The sequence below is a fragment of the Anser cygnoides genome, chromosome 17 (genome assembly GCF_040182565.1).
Source record: "Anser cygnoides isolate HZ-2024a breed goose chromosome 17, Taihu_goose_T2T_genome, whole genome shotgun sequence".
Taxonomy (NCBI): Eukaryota; Metazoa; Chordata; class Aves; order Anseriformes; family Anatidae; genus Anser; species Anser cygnoides.
The window spans coordinates 8,421,328-8,442,405 of NC_089889.1; the positions used below are offsets into that span (position 1 = coordinate 8,421,328).

A 21,078-nucleotide genomic window follows, 5' to 3' on the forward strand; every position below is an offset into this window, starting at 1 on the left:
CTGCTTCTGTGGTTTTGATAGTTAGGCCTGCTCCTCAGTTTTATCACATTTGCTGCTTGTTAGGAGGACGCTGTCCAGGCTGGCAGAACTAAAATTAGATCTGCCAGCTTTTCTCACTGCTTTGTGGTTGCCCATGTCATCTTACTCTCAATTCTACCTGCTCCATGCTGGTGAGCGTGGAGTGAGTTTGAACTGTAATGAGTGCTTTGACAAAAAGGTTTTTTAAGACTCAGTATCTCGATCACATCTGCGATCAGAAAGATCGAGTGCATGGTTAGTTTCTGTGACCTCTTTTGTTCTCGTTTTATTTCTCTCTGTTTTGGAAGCCAAAGTAGTACTGAAAAACTGAGTTGACAGGTATATATCAAATGTATACTGATAAATATTTAAATTGTAAAAGCAGTGCAGTTTCACATCTACAAGTCTCACCAGAAACATATATTAATCCCACTATTGACATGAGCAATTTGCAAATTGTACACCTGATTATTTCTCTTACGTTAATTACCTATTCCCTTTTCTGACGAAGTGGTAGGGATACATAGTGTGTGCTTTCTTCGCTGTTGAACTTAGTTTCCTATTTTCTCTGCTTGCCTATATTTTTTTTCTGCTCATTTTTCTTCTGCCTAGGCACAAAGAAAGTTTTTTGTAGTCACTAAATCATGTATCAAATAACTAATTTCAGATGTCCATTGCTACTTCATGCCTTCTGATATTTATCTAAGCAAGTTATCACAGCAGCCACAAGACAAATACACTGAGAGGGATAAATGTAATGATTCAGGCACTTACTGACACTTCTGGCTGTAGCTCCAAATACACTTTGGCATATGCTTACATTGCCAGTTCACACTTGGCACTACTGCTGCTGTTTACACTGGAAATGTTGGTCTCCTGAGTGCCTTTTCTTGCCAGTTTTTCTGTGTTCTTCCCACTCACAAATTTATTTGGCGTCAGCAGGTTTCGTTGCTAGGCCTTCTAGCATGTGCTATACTCCTCAATAGTACCACTGCTGTATTTAGTGGCTTACTTGACTTTTCAAAGACATCTTTCATCTCTTGTTTATGTCTCCACTATTAACAAAATGCAGTATTCGGGGCTTTGTAAGATCAAGCTGTCACCGAACTAGATTAACCAGTTTGCTGTAATTGCCAAATTTCTAGTGATCAGCCTGCTGGTTTTAAACACAGGCAAGAATTGAAGTAAGTCTCTCTCCTCTCTCCCGTCTTTCCTCTCTCTCCATTCTTCTAATGTCTTGTACCTCCTCTGAATTGTTGCATGCTTCTTGTTCAGGTTTTCTCTAGCACTCCACACCCAGTATTTCTTAGAAAAAGCAAGAAGAACTGTTTTTAATTAGCAAGACGATTACTTGCCAGAATTTGAGGAATATGATTTGATTTAATTTAATCTCCCTTCATTGGCCTTAAAGATAAATATAAAACTGTGTGGGTCTTAGGAAAGTTTTTCAAGTTCTTTACAGTAGGATCATAGTAAATTTTTCTATATCAATAGAGCTAAAGTAGTACATGAAGACATGGGAGCAGTCATCATAAAAATGGAAATACTACGGCAAAGCAAATAATTCTGTTTCAGTAGTGCAAGGATAAACACATTCTTACTGCTTTCACCCTATAACCTCTTTTAAAATACAAGCCAGAGCTCTTTTTTTGGTGTTTAAAACCAAGATTATACCTAACAAACTGTTGTGATTCCACAGTTCTTAAACTTACTGAGCTGAAAGCAGTAGGAAGCTGTTAAATACATATATTTAGCGTGTATCGATTAACATAAGATTATAGATGCTAACATAATCATTTTGTGAATATGGAAACACTTCTGTGAGTTAATATTACACATTTTCGCTGTTCTTGTTTGTCCTGGGAACTGAAAAAACAGAAGCTGAGTGTTTGAGTGTGTTGGCATATCTTGAAGTAACCTAAGTAATATGACTACCCAGTAACCTAAGTGTATTAAAATGAAAGACACAGCTTGTCAGAGCTCTGGGACTTGGCGTACTTAGTATTTTCTTCTTCAGTAGCTGTCTGCGCTTTGTGTGCAAGGTCTTGGTTTGCCAGGAAGGGTTCCTGCACTGTGATCTGTAACAACTACAGAGGATTGATTTCTTCTCTCCTTAGATATTCTTCCTAGCCCTCTTTTCAAGTTCACAGACCAAGGAGTTTGGATGCTTTTTATATCTTTCCCTAGCAATTGTTTTTCATTTTAGACTGCTACAGTATTCTACCTTTAATTTTCACCTTGCTTATAGAAGCAATTTGTGTTAGTGATCTTAATCTGTGCTAACATAACGCTGTTTTGTGTGTGTGACTGAAGATTATGGCAGAGATTATACTTTTTCTCATAATATGAACTTCTCCCTTCAGGTCATCAGTAATAACAGGAACCTATTTAATTATTTTTCAACAAAGAAAAATGGAAACGTTATTTGATTAAATAGATCATACCTCATTTTTGTGTAAATCAAGCAGACGTGTTGCACTCTTTCACTGTCACCCAGGTGACAGTGAATTTCAGAGACAGTGAATTTCTGAGAGTAAGGATTTCAAATCCTTACAATCTCTACTAGCCAAAACTTCATTCGTAAAATCAATGTTTCTGTAAAAATAAAAATTGCCAGAGCATCTGAAGTAATCTAATTACTTCTGCCTTTTGATTTCCTAATCATTTGTATGTAGCTTATTGGCATAAATATCTAATTTATGTGAACTGAGGTGTATCTGTGACATTTTTGAACAGTGCTCTTGCATGGGAATGCTCATTGGGTTTAACTGCATACACGTGCCTAATCAGTCAGTGTTCTGGAAGGTGTGTGCATCTTCTACCCTCCATGATAGTGCTGTGGATTCTCCAGGTTTACTTAGAGGCTTCCAGTTGTTTCAAGCTTTTTTTCTTTGTTCTTCTAAAAAAAAAATCTGCTTCATGTAAGTAGCCAGAAGAGTTGGAGATGTGGCTGAGGCCTCATTCAGTTGTCTTTCCTTAGGAAGACAGGAAAGCACCGTGTGTGTGTTGAGGCCTCTTGCCCATGACTCTGACCTTCAGCAAACTGTCACTCTCCATGGGATTTCTCTGCTCCTATCTGTGTTCTATATTCCCGGCTTCTGACTTTGCTAGAAAGCAGTGGTACTGTGTCTGTCCATGGTGAAAGTCTTCTGATGAGTGCATGGCTTGGGTACCTTTGTAACAATAACTGCCTGAGCAGTATTCTCCATGACAGTACAGGCTAGTAAGGATAGTCAGTACTAATGCAGATTTATGGAGAAAATACTGTTCTTCAGTAAAGCTAGTTTACCCCAATTTTATTCACAAAATATTGTTAGCTGTTAAGGTGTCTTTTTTTTTTTTTTCCCAAGATGGTTTTCTTCTTCCATTTGGGCACAGTGTGTGCTCAGAAAGAACTGGACATTTTTCAAGTACATATTTTCAGTAAGAAATTATCTGGCTTGACAAAATATCTGGTAGCTGCCTTTTGTTCAGAATTGAGACCTTGCCAGCTTAATTGTCAAGCCAGTAGATGTTAGCCACTGGCAGTCAGAAGAGCATAATTAACATGCTAGAAGGATGTCAGATAGACCCAGAAACATCTGACAATGTTGACTGCAGACTGCTTCTGGTTATTGTAATCATAATGAAATTGTTACAGCATTGTGCTGTTTTATAGCAGCTAATCTGTGTTGTACGAGTACAGTACAATATTAATTGCAAATTGCAGAATTTTTTCTTGAATGAAAATCGTCAACAAAAATTTCCTTTATAGAAAACTAGGTTTCTTTGGCAAGTGGGTGTTGAAGGAAATACTTCGACACTTTTAACTTTATAGTTTGACTGCACAGTAAGTTTAAAACCTGGTAGAATAGCAATGACACACATGTATTAAACTTGCTTTTTTCTTTCGGCAAGACCTTTTTTCTCTTCATCAAGACATTTTCAAATAGGGGCCAGATGGGAGAGCTTAATTTCTCTCGTTTTGTTTCGGTCTACCATTTCAATTAAATATGGTGAATTGAATAGCCTTGAGAAATTGAAGTACAAACCTTTGGCTAAATTCACAGCTGGAATCTGCAGTATTTTGTCTCTTGCAGTCAGTGTTGAACTTGTCTGTTCACACACAAATTAAACAATTTGCTTCTTTCCTCTTCTCTCTCTTACTTCTGAGATTCCTCCTTTCTTATTTTCTCTCCTGATTTCCTTCGTTGTCTTCCATCATTCTACTCCATTTAGCCTGCCTTCTGCTGGTCCCCTGCACAAAGCCAATAACTTTGAATTAGGAAATCAAGCTCAGAAGCTGCTTCTCTCCCTCTAGCCTGTTTTTGGACTTCCTGATTGGATGGGAAGCTCCATAAAGCTGATGTTAAGCCTCCAGTAAGCAAAGATCATCTGGCTTTTCATAATTTTATGGTTGGGGGTGACTGCACTGAACATCCATACTTTTTAACCATTTTAATGGTATCTATGTCATTCAGAAATTTGAAAATTAAATCTGGTCATGTAAATGCATAGTACAGTTATTAACAGGAACAAGTATTACTAGTAACCAGAAATTGCTCTTTTATTTAGAAAACAGCTATTCTACAAATCACTTATTTTTCAAATCCAAAATAATTCTTATAATGAAATTCCAATGTATTAGTTTAATATTAAAATTATGTTTGGAGTTGAACAAGTTGGTACATGTAAAGTAATGCTGAAAAAAAGCGCACAGAAAAAAAAAGGGTTAGCTGTTAGAAAAGAAATTAAACCTATACTCAGATCTTACATAATGGTAAATTAATCTTACTGATTGACTCTTGTTGTCAAAATCTGTATTGAGCGCAGCATTCTTCAGCAAATGTATATGAAAGAAGAATGATTTTTCACTGCCAAAGGTGACTTTGGTTGCCCCATTGAAAAGCTATCATGTTCATTTGGGATATCTTTGATATATACTGGAAAACAGAAGTAGGTAATTCATCAGCTAAATTAAATGAAACTGCATATTAGCATATAATGTAATAAAATTCCTTTTCTAGACTTGCATAAAAGGTGATCAAGTGCTGCATTTTAATTTAATTGGGTGTGATGAATTCTTGTGCATATTAGGTTGTAAAATCTTAAATTACATTTTTATAAAAGGTGTTCAGCTATTTTTAGCAATGTTATTGCAAAATAAATATTTGAGGAACAACATTGTTGGCAAAGTTTCATTTATTACATACACACGTAATATATGTGTGTGCGTCTGTGTTACTAGATTCTGCAGATACCTGCTTGTTCTTTAATTCCTAGATACCTAATGAGAAGTACTAGGAAGGTAGTACTATCAGCTGTCAGCAGAATTTTGATAGGAAGATTATTATGTATTAACTTTAAATAGAGTTAGAAATATGTAATTCATGCCTACTTGGCAGATTTTGCAAATCTCACCAGTGCTGTACATTTGCTAACCTATATGACATGAAGAAAAACAAATCTTGGAAATACTGTCATTTAGATTTGTGGCTATCAAGGAACTGCAGTTTTAAGGTACCTTAGATGTTTAGGAGAAAATCCTAGTCCTATATTAAAAGCTGCCTGGGCTTCTTATAAGTATTTACCAAATGCACAAAAATCTGTGGCTCTTCCTTCAGTAAAAAGGATTAGCTTAACTTGTGCTTGCTCATAGCATACTACATTGAAGTGAATCACTATGTGTTGACTTTCGTAGTTTTACATTTCCTGAGTTTTCTTTGAAAGTGCCATGTCTTTATCAACAAACTAATGTGCTCCAGGAAATAGGTGCATCTAGTTTGCCAAAGTTAGTTCAGCCATCATTTCCTTAATAAATGATGTGCATCACTGTTTGCATTTAATGACTTGAGCAACATTTTATAAGCTGTTGTACGCTTCTCAGTTCTGACATTTTAAAAAGCCACAGTTCTTATCTATGACATGTCTGTGTGGTGATGCATGAGCTTTTTACCTCTTTTGTAATACTTGTATAAAATTTATTGGCAGTAACTGTTATTACCCAGAGCATCTATTTTGAAAGGTCTGTGTATCTATCCTTGTTGACTAAGCTGTTAAGAGTTTTTTTTTTTGTAACTTTCTGGGCATTTTGCCACTGCTTCTGTCCGAACTTTGTCTGCATTTTTATCACTTGCTTTAGTTAATGTTTGCTTGTTTGATGTTAATGCACTGATTTACATTATAATTAAGAATGAGTAGGAGTTCATAAGGGAACTCCAAGTTCATAAGTAACACAAAAATAATGCTGTTTTAAATAAATTTCTAAAGATAATTGGGTGTAAATATTAGAATATCAAACAGCTTGTAGTCCACCTCTTTTGATGGAAAGCCTTTTAATGAGTGTACAGTATTGCTGTCATTAAGCTTGTTGTATGGTAGCTGTGTATGTATCACATCTTTAAGTGGAGAGACGGTGCTTCCCGTGAGTATTTCATATGTTCTGATGCAAATTATGGTAGAGTATGTACACACACACGGAGTTGTATAATGTGGGTACCTGGTGTTTTCTGTCTGACATCTTCTATAAAAGCAGAACCAAGTTGTCAGTCAGAATGGTCATTGGCCAGTGACATAACAGCAATATGGCAAATGAGGATATAAGGCAAAGGGAAGAGGACCTCAAGGAGAAAATACTTTCTGCTCACCTCCTTGTTTATTGGTTAAGAAGAGCAAATCACAGCAGATGGAAAACACAGCCCAAAGCGTGCTGTTCAGTTCTGCCTATACGACCAGTGATTTATCTGTGACAAAGTCCTTGCTGAGGAAAACATACAATTGGAGGGCATGAGCTTCTTGCAATCAATACAGACAAAACATAAACAGACTCATTTAACTTTGGATCAAGTGAATTCTTTTCCACCTGTCTTTTTCATTTATGTAACTCAGTTGTTAACTGAAGTTATGCTGCCTGTAGTACAGTGCTGTAAGGGAAATAGTAGTCCATTAAGACTAATTTGGGGTTGTAAGTGTGCAGTGAGGGTGGTAGCTATGATTTTGCAGGTAATTTTTGTATTACCAAATAACGTACATCATCCAAAGTCTTTGTTGGTTGTTACACTGCCAGAAATGCCAGAGAGAAATAGCTCAACTGAGTGTCAGAAGGATCCAAAGACACAGGCTTTCCATTTCCCCTGGCAAGGTTTTGCAGTACTTGCTTATAAGTAGTAGTACAGCTGAACTGAAAAGTGGTCTGCTTGTCTAGCCACACCATTTTAGTGTTTCTCTCATTTATTTTGGACTTTTCTACTTGCCCCACACATAGCAGTTTTAATTGTGCCTGTTTCTGTGCAGAGATGAAGAATCTAGTCAGGAGCAGGCAACGCATTTCATTAGTGGTTTTGTATAATGCTGCCTCCATGGCACCAATAAGCAACCTACCTGAGCGTAAAGCAGAGAGCAGTCGAGTCGACTGCATTCAGTGCGTTTACCCATGCGTTGCGTGTCCGAAGAGTGCATGTCGCACAACTGGCTGGGCTATAATCCTTTTCAAGAACTGGGTGCATGTTTAGAAGCTTTTTCAGTAAGGGACCAAGGAGGCTGTAACAAGTGGATTACAAGCACGATCCAGGCTTGGCAGAGAATGCAAAATAAGACACTAGGGAAAAGGAGTGGTAGGACAGATTGCCACAGTACTTTGCATCGTATTCAAATCATGTGTAAAAATGCTCATCTGTCACTACTGCATACACTTGCAATGGGACAGCATCAAAATTTGCCCTTAAGGTTTCCTCTATAAGAACAGTAACTTTCCTAATAAGTTACTCACATTTTCACCCTATGAGAGAGAAGTTTTATTAACCAATTGTGTTCATTGGAATAGGAGAAGAAGCAAGTGATGGTTGGGATGCAGCTCTGGAACTCGCGGAATGGCAAGAAATTGTTTGCTGGTAGATGCTGTATTTTTTCACACATTTTGCAATGTTAGTGTCTTGATGTTCTAGTAAATTCCTTATTCTGAAAATATTTATTTTAATTAGTTATTACAGCTAGAGACTAATTGTTTAATTTCATTTTTTTAGTCATTTGTTGGCAAGTGAACATGGAAATGCTCAGAATCTCTAACAGTGTGACTGGGTAATTAGTTGCAAGTGGGCAATAATAAGCAATTAGAGAAGGTATTACAGTTTGGTTTTATTTTTCAACCTTATCTGAGAGCTATAAGACATTTGATTAAAATTGATGATAAAAGTATATCGCTGGAATGAAGCAGTGTTTATATAATGGAGTACAGGTTGTGTTTTATTAAATATCACATGCTCCAAGCTGGTGCTTTTTTCCCTTCTCCCCTGTGGTGCAAGCCATGTTGTCAGATGTGAGCAACCAAGGACCAAAGAAGGGACTTTGCAATATAGCCATGAGCCTCAGCAAGCTCCAGGCTTCCCAGGATTCTGTGATTCTATGATCTGGGGCTCAAACTGTCAGCTGGCATCTGCCATTATTCAACTAATACTTGTTTTCCCAATGTCAGTCGTATGGGCCCTTTACAAATGTGATAACAACGGCATGATCTGTCAGCATGAGCCTATCCGGTTGTTTGCCATAGCCCAGGAAGCACCTTAGGGATTGCCATATCCTCAAGAGGCAAGGTAGGCTAGCGTCTGTCTTGCAAGAGGAGGTAGGTAGCCCGTGTGGTTCTGAGCTCCTGTCTCAGCTCCATCTTTGTGTCACCCATAGTGTGGATGTGTCATGTGGGCGATGCAGCCACCTCCAGGCTTGCCTTGATCATCTGTTGTACCTCTTTGCTGGCTTTATTTATTTTACTTTTTAGCTAATTCTGGCAAAATATTGGCATAACCCCAACTGTGTGGGATAGATTGTGGATAGATTATGTGTTAGCAAAGTGATGTGTTCAGCAAGTAATGACTTTGTTTTCTGCCTTACAGTTATATATTAATCTGGATCTTTTGCATCAAGGTTCTAAAAAGGATCCAATTCAGAGTCAACTTGCTTTTACAACTATGTTAGTCTGGAGCAAGTATTTAGTTGGCCAGCCTGTTAGGAGGGTGATGCTGTGTAGAATACAAGGGGCTGAAAACACTGCATTATGGGGAGGATAAAAAAAATAAAGTAGAATCAAGTAAGAATGAAAATTTGTCACAATTTTCTCAGAACTTATTCTAACATCAGAGAGTTCAGTCTCACTGCAGGTGGAAATTATGCAGAGACTTTTGAGAGGATCCTAGCAAAAGAGTAAGTTTTCTAGATATCTTTTGTAGCAAAGAAACTGTGATTCTTTATGCCTTTAATTGCAAGTATATAGCCATTAAATTTTAGTTAAAACTCTTAAGACTCCTGTTCTATCTGATAAATCTCTCAAATGTGAATTGGAAAGAAAGGGACCAGGAAGCAATGTGGTCACGTTTCTTGTGGAGAGGTCGATGTTACTAGTGTTACTAGTGTTAATTGTTAAACTTTCTAGTTGCTTAAATTATTGTGTGTTTTCACACAAAATCTGTTTAAAGAATAAAATAAAACAGATCTCTGTTGAAAAAAACAAATAGTCTTCCTGATAATCAACAATAAATTTCAGAATATACAAATACGTCTTTTTCACTAGAAGACGACTGGTAATAATGTGGGTGCTTCTCTTCTGAAGTACCTGATACCTCATGATATTTTGTATATAAATTTAATAAGATGTTGTGAAGTAGGAGAATGCAGTTTCTTCCCAGATTATGCTGTACAAAAAGGTTAAATAGCCCCCAGCCATACATGCAGGCTACAGTGGATCTGGGTCTTAACCAGGATGTCCCAATTGAAGACAAATGCCTTAGGCCGCTTGTCCTCTTGACCTTGACAGTTAAAAGAAAAAATACGGGTGGGAAAGGAGGAAGGATAAATCAAGCAAGGTATTATTTCAGTAGGTTTTGGCTGCTCCAGGTGGCACTAAACGTAAATCACGAATTACTTCATTTCTTAAAATGGAGCATATTTTAATAAAATACACAAAATTCACCTACACAGAGGAGGTCGTCGTATTCTTGTTATGCGAAAAACACTAAAAGAAATCAGGACTCAAAGAAATGCTTATGTTATCTCAGAAATATATAATTTTGTTTTAGCAGCTGTTTAGTTACAGTGAGTCTGAAGGGCTGAAGTGTTTCTCATTACTGACCGCCTGGGTTTGGACTTGGTGTACTTTCCAGCCAAAAGAGGGCTGGAGGAAAGGGTCTAATGGTGAAGCCAAGTTGCAGGCTGCAAGTGGAAGGGGAGTGACAGTGTCTGTTTCTGTAGGTAAATTTTCCTTCCTGAGTGGAGCTATGAAAGGATAAGCTGCAGGAATCAGCTACTCGGAATGTTCTTGGTCTCATGAACAGGGAAGGAGCCTGGGAATCAGAGACAAAGCATCCTGTTTGTAATCTGTAGGAGAAGTTTCTGGGGTAAGGAACGCTGTAATGAGAATGCAACCTGAAGCTCAAACTAAGAGGGAGATCTTGAAAAGTGTTGAATTTCTGGTGAATTTCAAAGGTGAATTTCTTCCTGTCCTAATTTCTCATATTTCCTGCTGCTAGAAGGTAAAATGTCAAACAGTATGAGATGTATTTATGTAGCCACAGTTGACATTTTTAGAGTCACTAGATGGTATTTAGGCCTGGATGGCTGAAAATGCTATGATGTGTGCTTATGAAGGAAGCATTTTTTACTTTTAAATCTATGAATCAATAGGAAATTAAATATACTTTGGATTAAATTCTAAGTTGGGAACTGTTTGATCATGGACATATGGGTGGTGCTGGGACAGAAACCAAGAGGATTAGAATAGCTCCTTAGCCAAAAGAGCTCTTCCTATCGAGCTTCCTTTCTGTGCTGTGGGATTTTGTGGTTCTCAGGTAATGGTGGAATAGATTACAACACTTTTGTGTTACTTCGGACAACAGCATGACTCAGGAAGGGAAGGGAGGTCAAGAGAAGGTACATTTAATAAGTTTCCCCTGTACTAGGTAAATGTTATCAGTTATTTAAATATACCCCTCTCTTCCTAACCCCCCAGATGGAATGTCTTTTTTTGTTGTGTTTCGTTGTTTCTCTGGCAGAGCTGTCATTGAACCAAGGGAGAATTTCTATCTTAAAGCCAGTTCAAGAAAGGAACACTGTAAAAGGTATAATGTTTCTGTAATTGCTTACAGAGTCTCTCTTGAGTAATCTGTTGCTTTGTCATTATGTATTTTCTTAAACCATTGCACTTTTTTTATATTATCTTTACACCTCTCAGAAATTCATTAGTATTCATGCTGTTGAAGGCCTACTAAAATTGGTTTTAAAGTAGGGGTCAGGTGATAAATATTAAAACTGTGGAACTTACGCAGGAACCTTTGTAATTCTGTATTGTCTATGGTGAGGGTGAAATTTAAGTGCTAGGTGACAACATTTCTGTCGTTGCTTACTGAAAAGAGGGATGACAGTATTTCTGTTGGGGCTCCACACTATCTCTGATCGATGTCTCTCTTCTTGTTCTACCATGGAAGTCCTCATTTAGTTTCCTTCTCCCCCTGACAGGGCAGGAAGTGTCTCCTACTATGTCACTTTGGCCTTCAACTACATTTACAGCAGGTGGACACTTGCTAGCCTGTTCTCAGCTTGTGCTCCTACTTTCCTGATTTTTTTTCTGTACCTGAGCAAGCTAGATTAAAGTCTGTGTGAGTATGTCGTGCATCCCATCTCTTTCTGCAGTAAGGGTCACACTCTTAAGATGTCTCCTGCTCTCTGCTCCCACCCTGCCAACTATGTCTAAGCCATTCCTGAGATCAAAAGGCCAATCTTCTGGTTGCTTTGAGGATGACCACAAGCACTTTCAGCTGCTGTGACTTCACCTCAGTACTTTGATGTGTCTGGTTTTAATCCTGGGGCTTCGGCAGTGAATAATGGGATTAAATGTTACAGTACTGTTTGCTTTCCTGAAATATCACTCCCTTCTGTGTACTGCTTTATTTTTCTCAGTGTAGGTGGATTGTAGTTTTAGCCAAGCATTCATCTAAAATAATCCTCTGAATTAGAGGTACCATGTTACTAATTTTTTATAAAGGTCTTTCATTTTTTTAGATTGAACATTGTCACATTTATATAAGTCAAAACTGAAGGTGTGTGTATAGCCCATATAAAGTTGCTAAGCTGTTTGTGGGAAGGATTCTGAACAGAGATTACATTGTACTTGCTGTCTGAATTCTTTGCTACTTATCTCTTATATAATCTTAATAAACTAAGTTAAAAGTATTTATTATAGCTGGAAGATATTTCTACTTATACAGTGCAAGATTGTGATATGAAAGAGGGAACTTGTTTAAATATTTGAAGTGCCTAGACAGTTAAAGCAAAATTATAATTTTTCCCACTCAGCAGTCATCAGCAGAATGTTTATTAAAAAGGGATGTTTGAATAGAAAGTTGTTTCTTGGAGAAGATATTTAATGATCTGGAAGAATTATTTCTGCATTCAAATAACTGTAATTAGGCAATAGTGATAAGTGCATTCCTGGAAAGAGGAAATATTATTGACGGGCAACATAAACTACAAAAAGCCTTGAGATTTAGTTAAAGATACAAAAGAAGAAATGCCTTGGAAGGGACAAGGTCAGTGACTAATTATAGCTATATGGAAGAAAGCAACCTTTCCAAAAGACAATTGATAGTGCCCCCCCCCATTCAATAACGTCTCCCCTTCACGCCCCCCCAAATTCAATACTTTCCCCAATTCCAACTGATTTTTGTATTAGGCTCAACCTCAAGCCAAAATTCGGTTGTATCGGATGCTTTCTTGAGTCCGTGTAGGCAGCCAAGAGAAGTACCTTCAAGCATAGCACTCAAATGCACTTCAATGACTTTAGGGCTGTGATGCACAACTGTTTCTACTATTTTAGAAAAGAATTAAATGCAGAGATCTCTACCACCTTTGCTATCGATAGTTTTTGCATGTGTGGTAGCAGAGTGTTCAGTTGTATCTACTGGATTTCTTGTCTTGAATTAGGAGAACAGAAAAAAAAAATCTTTACTGTGTTCAGCAGGCCATTTGTAAAAGCTATCTATATCACTTCTTCCTGGGGCTGTGATTGTTTTTAAGGCTTTTTGATTCTTCATTGCTATGATGGGATAGAATTTAGCAATGAAGACACTTAGATTATAAGTGTTGCAAGTAAGTTGCAAAAACTAGGATATGGTGCAGTTAGGGTTATCTGAAGACCTTAATTTGTATTCTGGGCCATACATATTGCATTACTTTTCATCTGCTCCATGTCTCAGATACTCACTTCCTATTTACTCGGATGCCAATAGCAAAAGCATCAAGTTTCCGTTCATCTTTTTGAACTGCAGACCCAAGAGGAGCAACGACACAGAAGAAGTAGAGTAAATGGAGTCTTGGTGGAGGCCTATGATAAGGGCAAATCTGGAGCAGGTTTTATAGGCAGGAAAGGAGGAACAGGTAAGAAGGAAAATAGCTGGAGGTTCAATATGGGTGTTACGTTGCTAGTTACAAGCTACGGTGACCTCTGCCAACCTTTGAGCTTCATACAGAGCACAATAGAGACTGCGTATCTCTGCACTGTGCTGGCAGCCGTAGGGTTGCTGCTGATAGCAAGTTGCTTGACTGTGTCTTCTAGGCCACTGGTGGAAAAAACTTGCACTTTTTTATTTATTTTTTTAAATGATATGAAAAACAGTCAAATTATTCTAGCTGAAGTTTTCCTAAAAGAAAAATTAAGCCTGAAGGAAAGACCTATCAGGGAAAACTTCAGCCCAAATGTTCAAATTTTGATGGAGTTATAAGCTGGTGTGTAAAAAGCTCTTACAGTAAAGAATCAATCTTAGCTGTGAAAATTGCTACTTACAGTGATGCAATAAAAATCATTTTTGATAAATAGATGAATGTAACACTTTGCAGACTAAGCACAGCACTGCATTTCTGTCTCATGCAAGTGAAAGATCTAAATGAGTAAAGAACGTTTTGAGTCTGGGCTAATCAATGGGGTTACTATGGCTCCTTGATTCACCCGATGATATGAACAAGACAAGTCCTGAACGTTAGTCTCTGAAGGCTATTTTGGCTGCCAGCATAACCCACCCTAAAGAAGCCAATATGCTTGTCAGATAGAATAGAAAATGTTTCTGAGTGATAAAAGATTTCTGCTTTGAAGATTCGACAATGTTTTGCACCTGAAGACAGAGAAGTTAATTGGCAGTTCCTGTGACATTGTTTCTGCCACTCAGACAGCAAGGCTCTAGAGCAGGATGTTTTGCCATGTGTAACAAAGACTGTTCGGTTGGCAGTGCTAGAGCTGTTACATGCCAAAATCCATCATATGGAATGATGAGTCTCTTTGAGACTGTCATTAAAATGTATCTGTTTTTCCTGCCTTTATATGTTTATGCATGAACTGGATGATTATTCGAGACATCAGATGAGCTCAATACTTCTATTTTGCTCAGATATTATTTATTATGCTCAGATGCATGTTTGTCTTGTAACACTAAAAAGCTGCGGTGTTAACCAGGACAAACTTGGTTTATGTCCTAAACTTACAAGGGTAAAAGGAACTTGGATTGCATTTTAAATTTACAGATGCTGAAACAGTGAAGGGTCTATCGATGCCACCTTTGAATCTGCACATACAATTACGGAAAACAGATCTATAGTTTTGGTCTAACAGAGTAGGTTTTCTTAGTGCCTCAGGCTTCCAAATTTAGCTTGGTGAAAAAAAATACTTGATTGAGAAGGAGACAGATGTTACTGGAGAGAATTATAGCTAGTGGGCCTCGTTCTTTTCCTTCCCTCTTTATGTATTGTATTAATCTCCTCTTCGTTGATACTATTCCTGGTTTAAAGCAATGTAAGGTCTAAATCTGGCTGGTTTTAGTAAGATTGAAATATGGGGGAGTAATGCACTAGGATTGATTGGTAAGCAGCAGCTAATAAAATTTGGTTGATTTAGTACCTTCAAGAATTAAACATGAACATTGACATTTTTTTCTTCCCTGTTTAAACTAATGTTTTCAGTTCCCTTCTGGGGCAATGCAGAAGCCACACAACCCAATAGATATGACAGTGAGAGTTAAACTAGATATATGTTCAGCAAAACAGGAGAGGGTTTATTTTTTGTTGTTTGTTTTGTCTCCTGAAAGCCACAAGTAAACCACAGGAAGATGCTTGCTTTGAACACCAGAATTGTGATTTTTTCCTAGCCATGGCAGTTTGTTTATTGGAGTAAAATACTAAGAGACATACTAAGTATTTGATTCAGGTGGGTTAAAAGATCTATTTCCTTTTGATGCGTTTATTTGCATTAATCTTAAAAGCATTAATGGGAAATGCCCTCATAAACCTTGAGATCAGAGCCATAGAATTACAAAACATTTGTTATTACCCAGGAATGTAGCTATGCAGTTTTATTAGCCTTTCTTCTACTGTAATCTACGGATCTCATTTAGCTGCATGCAGCCCTGTTCTTCTGAAACATAAAAGGAAGGAAATTTCTCAATAGCCTGAAATCAAATTATCTCTCTGTGCTTATCTCCATGTAAAGCACCCAAGCCCACATTTTTTTTTATTTTTTACAAAAGGAGAATAATTTTACAGATAAGCAAAGCTAGATTGTGTGCTTTGGATACAAGCGTTAAGTGGTTTGTTTTGTTGGTGATTTTTTTTTTTTCAGAGTACTATTTATAGCATCAATTAACTCCTCATGGTTGGGATAAGTCATTTGACACATCTGTTGCTGAGCTTAAACACTCACTGTTTTGTGGGGTCACGGTTCGATTTTTTCCCTCTCCTCTCAAACTGTGTAGCAAAATGACCATTTTCTAACTAATGTCAGCTCGTTTAAATACGCTGTCTGCTGCCACTGTTATTGTAGTGTTTGGAACAGATGAAGCAGGCTGTTGATCTGCTTAACTGCCTAGCTGTCCTGATCTTTGTTGCCTGCCATTTTGTTATTTATTTTGTCGCTGTTAGAAGACACCACAATAATATCAGTTATGAAAGGATGATTATGACCATCTGCAAGATTTTCCAGCCTTGCTGTAATATTTCACTTGTTCCATTCTGTTAATGAGAAACTGGCCTGGCAATGGAAATCGCTGCCTACCCACCAACTCTCATGTTCTTGCACTTTGCAAAATGGAGATGTAATGGTTGTAAATATATGGCTGTTCTCAGCTGTAGTTCACTGCACAGACAGCTTCAGATTGCCTTGCCATCAGTAAGTAGCCTTTCTCTTCAAATGGAAGCCCTTTGGCCAAAACTCAAAATCTGGAGGCCAGAAAAATGAGGATAGTTGTGTATTGCTTGGCAAAATCTTTTAAGTATTCTGTGGAAGTAATTACGTAGTGTAATCACAGTTTGTTCATGGGATGGGCTTATGTATGGCCAAGCTGGACTTTAAATTGATGAAGGGAAGCCTCAAAATACTAGCAGAAGAGCTAAAGAGTGAAGTTATGAAATATGCTGCTTTTGATCTTGATTTTTTTTTTCTTACTGAAGTAGCCCTGTTCCAAGAATAGACTTTACTGATTTTTGGTGGCACTGCTTGCAAGGGTAGCCTGGCGAGGTAGTGCAGTTTATTAACAAAGTATTTCTATTGAAATTGAGATCAGACCAAGTCCATCAGTACAATCCTATGCAGATAGCTTGTATGCAGTGCACTGATAGTTAATTTAATGCCTGATGCTATCTTGCATTCACATAAGCTGCACTGCTTGAGGGTTTTTTCCTAGCTGAGTGGAAGAGAGTATTCTGGTAAAATGGTGATTTTCTATTGGATTCCTATTCCTATTTGTATTCCAATTTTCAATTGGAATTTTGTACTAAGTAAAAGTTTGCACAGGTAGCTGCGGATTTTGTGCTCACAGTGGAAGCACAGAGGTTAAAGCATATATTGATGTCAGTGAGAATTGGATTGGGGTCAGAGGAAGTGCTGAAGCTCAGTACCTATAGCTTCTGCTAAAGGCAGCTGTGAGAATACTCTGCAACCTGCATATACATGAATCAGAAAAGGACCACAAAGTGCAATCCATTTTTAAGTAGAGCTCCTTATTGATTTCAGTTGGGGAGACCTTTCAAAAATCAATGACATGAAGCAGCTTTAGGATGCAATGGCATGTGTTCTAGGGCGTTAAAGTGATTGCCCTGTGAACTAATCAAGCCGGTAGCAATCATGCTTGCAGAGTTCCAAGGCAAGAAGAAAAGGTGTCAGAGGTTTGAGAAGCAGCAAATTTGCTATTCGTATTCCAGACTTGGCTTCTTGATATGGGAGAAAAAAAGTGCTGTCTCCCAAATGCTGCCTGCGTAAAATAGATAAACAGAAATTAAGTTGTGCAAATCAGTGATTCTTTTTATGTAGGGAATGAAATGATTTATGATGCTAGTATTTCCATGGTCTTGGCTGAATTTGACGGAATTAACACTCATTGAGATAGAACAATAGCAAAGGATTTTAACTGTCACACTCAAGTTATGCAGACTCGTACTGAAGTCAGGATTTAGCCATGGCTACGTTGCTCAGTCTTTTGATATGTACAAGATTAAATAAATATATATTTAACCTGGAAACTCATTTGAAAATATAGGAGGAGGGTTTATTTACACAGAGAATTTACAGTGCACAGTGTGAATTTATAGCCTATCACATACCCCATTAAACCTTAGTGTGGACACTTAGTAAGTGTGAGGTAACATGATGCCACTTTGCTGTGTTATTTTATGCTTAATTAACACAAACACTGATCTTTGAGGGAAGTGTGGCATAACGAATGCTCTCTGATTGAAGGCTTGAGCTTTCTCAGTGTAGGCAAGTTCGTAGGTCCCGAAGAGCAAGAGCTCTTCTTCAGAAAGGTGCTGTCATGCTCTTCTGGGCTATAAATGATAAATTTCAAGATGAAATGGAAATTTTTATATTGGGTAAAACTAATCATAGGCTAGAACATTTACTTAAAAATTACCCTTGTAAAAATATTTCAATTTGAAGTTTAATAGTTTGCTGAATTATTTATGCTATTGTATGTATGTGGTTGTTATAAAGGTGTTCTGTATTGCTCTAATTTATTTTCCTTTCCATTTGGGAGTATACAGTAGCAATAGAAACGTATCTTATTAGGGAAACAGAGCTACAGTATAATTAAAGCCATGTAGGCATGCTGTATCATCAAGCCCTGAAAACACTGCATGAAATTTTAGAAAGAAAACTAGAAAAAATTGTAGTAGTAAGCTGTGCTGAAGGGGTGTTAAAGAAATTGAGCTACAGTATAATTAAAGCTGTGTAGGCACACTGTATCACCGAGCCATGAAAACACTGCATGAAATTTTGGAAGGAAAACCAGAAAAAAAAATCTAGTAGCAAACTCTGCTGAAGTCATGAATCATTTCCCCAGGGAAGGTGTAGAAAGACCATGACTGGTATAATTTAAACGTGCACTGGTGAATCCAAGCGAGATTAGATATAAGAAATTTTTGTATTTAAAAATACAGTTAAGGTGATATCTGCACTAATGATTATGGCTGCAAATAGAAGTTGTTAGTAGAACTGTAAAATTTGCTTTGTTCAGGCAAATTACAGTTGTGATGGAAAAAGCAGTTTTGCCAGCAAAGTTGTATACCAGGAGTACTTGGTTCTGTGTACTAGTTTTTCTCTTTGAGATCCTGTGTATAGGAAAGACACAAGAAATGCTTTCAATTAATATAATTTATATAAATAAATACTACTCACAACCTCTTTGATCAAGGCCATTCAGTTGCTTTACAAAGATGAATACCTACCACCAGAGAGGCTGTAGCTGGACGAACCAATAAGGAGATGTTGTGACCTGCCCAGGGCTTTCCTGCATATGTATCTGTTGGTGTTTTCATGTGTCTATAAGCTTTGTGTAAAATAAATCCCCCCCGGCCCCTCTGCCCCCCCAAAAAAAACAAAGCTTAAGAACACCATTTCCCTGTCCCCCACTCACTAGACAAACGCCTTCTTTAAAAGATGTTTTAAAACCTGATTATCCAAGTCACGCACTGTCTGTTTTGCTGGGAATCATATCTTTTGTAAGTTAGTAGAATACAATTTAGGTGCTTTTAATTAAGAGGTTAATTTGTCTAATAATTCTCTTTAATGGATTGGATTATAGCAGGCAGCCCAATAACTGTTAACCATAACTGTTATAACAGTAAGATCTGAGTTACTCTGGTGCTGCTGCCCAGAGCCAGTTCTATAGTGAGTGAAGTGCTGGGTCTGCATCGTGCAGGCAGTGATGTGTGCGTGTCCCGTTTCTTTTTGGTGGTGTTGCTAAGGCCAGACTGTAGATGCTGTTCTGCAAATTTGTTTGCAGAACGTACTTATTTCTACAAAATGATTCCTGCTAGATTTCTGATTGAAATTTCTTACTGATGTAAAATCTCAAATATTTTACATGGACATTTTTCTGTAATAATAGAACTGGTGGGCTGTAGTGTTTGTTCATTGCTATGCTCTTAAGATCCCAAGTTCCTTCTCAAGCAGCTTTCCTGTTAGCATTTCCTCTTCCCTTGTTCTTTCCCTAGTTGAAGCCTTGTTTCACAGACTGCTTCTGTCCAAAGAAACAAAAAAAACCCTGACCAGCCTTTTTTGTTTCTTTTGACACAACACAGTATGTCTGTCTGTGCCCATGAGAGAACTATATTGAAATAGCTTTCTTTGTGAATTCCTCATTGCTATTCATTGGTGGAGATTGTCACGTAAGGGTCAGATTAGAACTCAGTCAACCAGAGCAGCAACGAGAAGAGCCAGGCCCAAGACAGATTTCGCCATAAGGTCTGAGAAGCAGTTTATTTGGACTTTGTTACAATTAACATGCATTTATTTTTGCACAACGTTACTCTTTTGTCTGTAGAAACTGAATTATGCTTAATTTATTCCCTAGGGTCATTTACTTCAGAATTAATCTTTCACTCTGCCTCCTGACTTTCATCTTTGGATGTATCTTTGCACAGTTTTGTTAAATTTAGTAAGTTTTGAGCACAGAATGTACTTCTGTTAGTTTAAAGAAAATGATTTTTTTCACGTGGTGATTCCGTGCCTTTTGAGATTGAATCAGTGCAAAGAAAGGATCGTATTTCTGGTATTTTAGCCAAAACATAAGAAACAGTGTTTATGCTGGCATCAAGAAGGCAGACAGTACCTGGTCAAGCATAAAATCTGCTGGGGCAAAATTACTCTTTGAAAGTGTTCTAAAATATTTGAACCAGCAAAGTGAGTTTGTACTGGCTCTGCATTCGTGCCATGTGGTTGCAGCATTTTTACATGGTGGTGGCTTAAAACTGGATATGCTGCTTCATGGAACCATGCCTTTGTGAAATGGATTCTATTCTGTATGTTATCCAGCAAAAACAGGTACTAAATTTGCAACCACTGACCCAGAGAAGTTCCATGCTAAATGTTTTATGACAAAACAAGTCCAAGATTTACTGAGCTAAACAGAAGACCTAATATCCAAGAGCCTACTTTCACTAGCGTTTCCTATAGGATTAGATTACAAACAGGGAGAATAAACAAAGCAGTTGCAAACTATTGTGCTGTGTGCATCTTTCAGAAATGAACTTACCCTCTCTGACAAGTATCCATGAAACAATCTTGAGCCATTTCAGGGCTCATGCGTAAAACAGGGGGCCTAAAGTTGTGTGCCTAAATAATTACTATTATTTCTAAGAGCTTCATGTTAGGTTTCTGTGTTCTAAAATGTTTGGCTGCAATATCCAGTTTTAGAGCACACAACTATTGACTGCTGGTAACAAACCAGACTAACTTTTTTCTTCCTTTCCTTTAGCAGTCTCAAGATTGCCTTCTTTGAATTTTGTTTGTTTTTATTCCCTGTTAGGAACAAAACAGTATCATAAATGATCTATGATAAGTAATTATCTATGATAAATAATTTATACAACAAAGTAAGGAGAACATGGGAAACAAATGTGAGCAGAAGAGGCTGTAATACCTTGTTAACTAACTCTGTCTTCTTTTTCTTCTCTCTTATAGTTGGTTCTGCTTGAGGCTGCTGTCCTACTTTGTCAATACTTTTCTAGTCTTAGCGGGTGATGTCACAGCATCTTTGACATTCAGACCCCAGTAATCCACTAGGT

General features: G+C 37.6%; 1 protein-coding gene across 10 annotated transcripts in view; it reads left to right on the forward strand.

Moving 5' to 3' along the window:
* ARVCF (ARVCF delta catenin family member) overlaps positions 1–21,078 on the forward strand; it is a 268,720-nt gene that overhangs the window by 80,527 nt on the left and 167,115 nt on the right. For 8 of the 10 annotated variants that reach the window (XM_048063871.2, XM_066979115.1, XM_066979117.1 and 5 more), the window contains one exon: positions 20,975–21,076. The exons of the other annotated variants lie outside the window; for them this stretch is intronic. The gene's annotated coding sequence lies outside the window, so the exon portion shown is untranslated. The remainder of the gene's footprint in view (positions 1–20,974; positions 21,077–21,078) is intronic. 10 annotated transcript variants of the gene reach the window in all.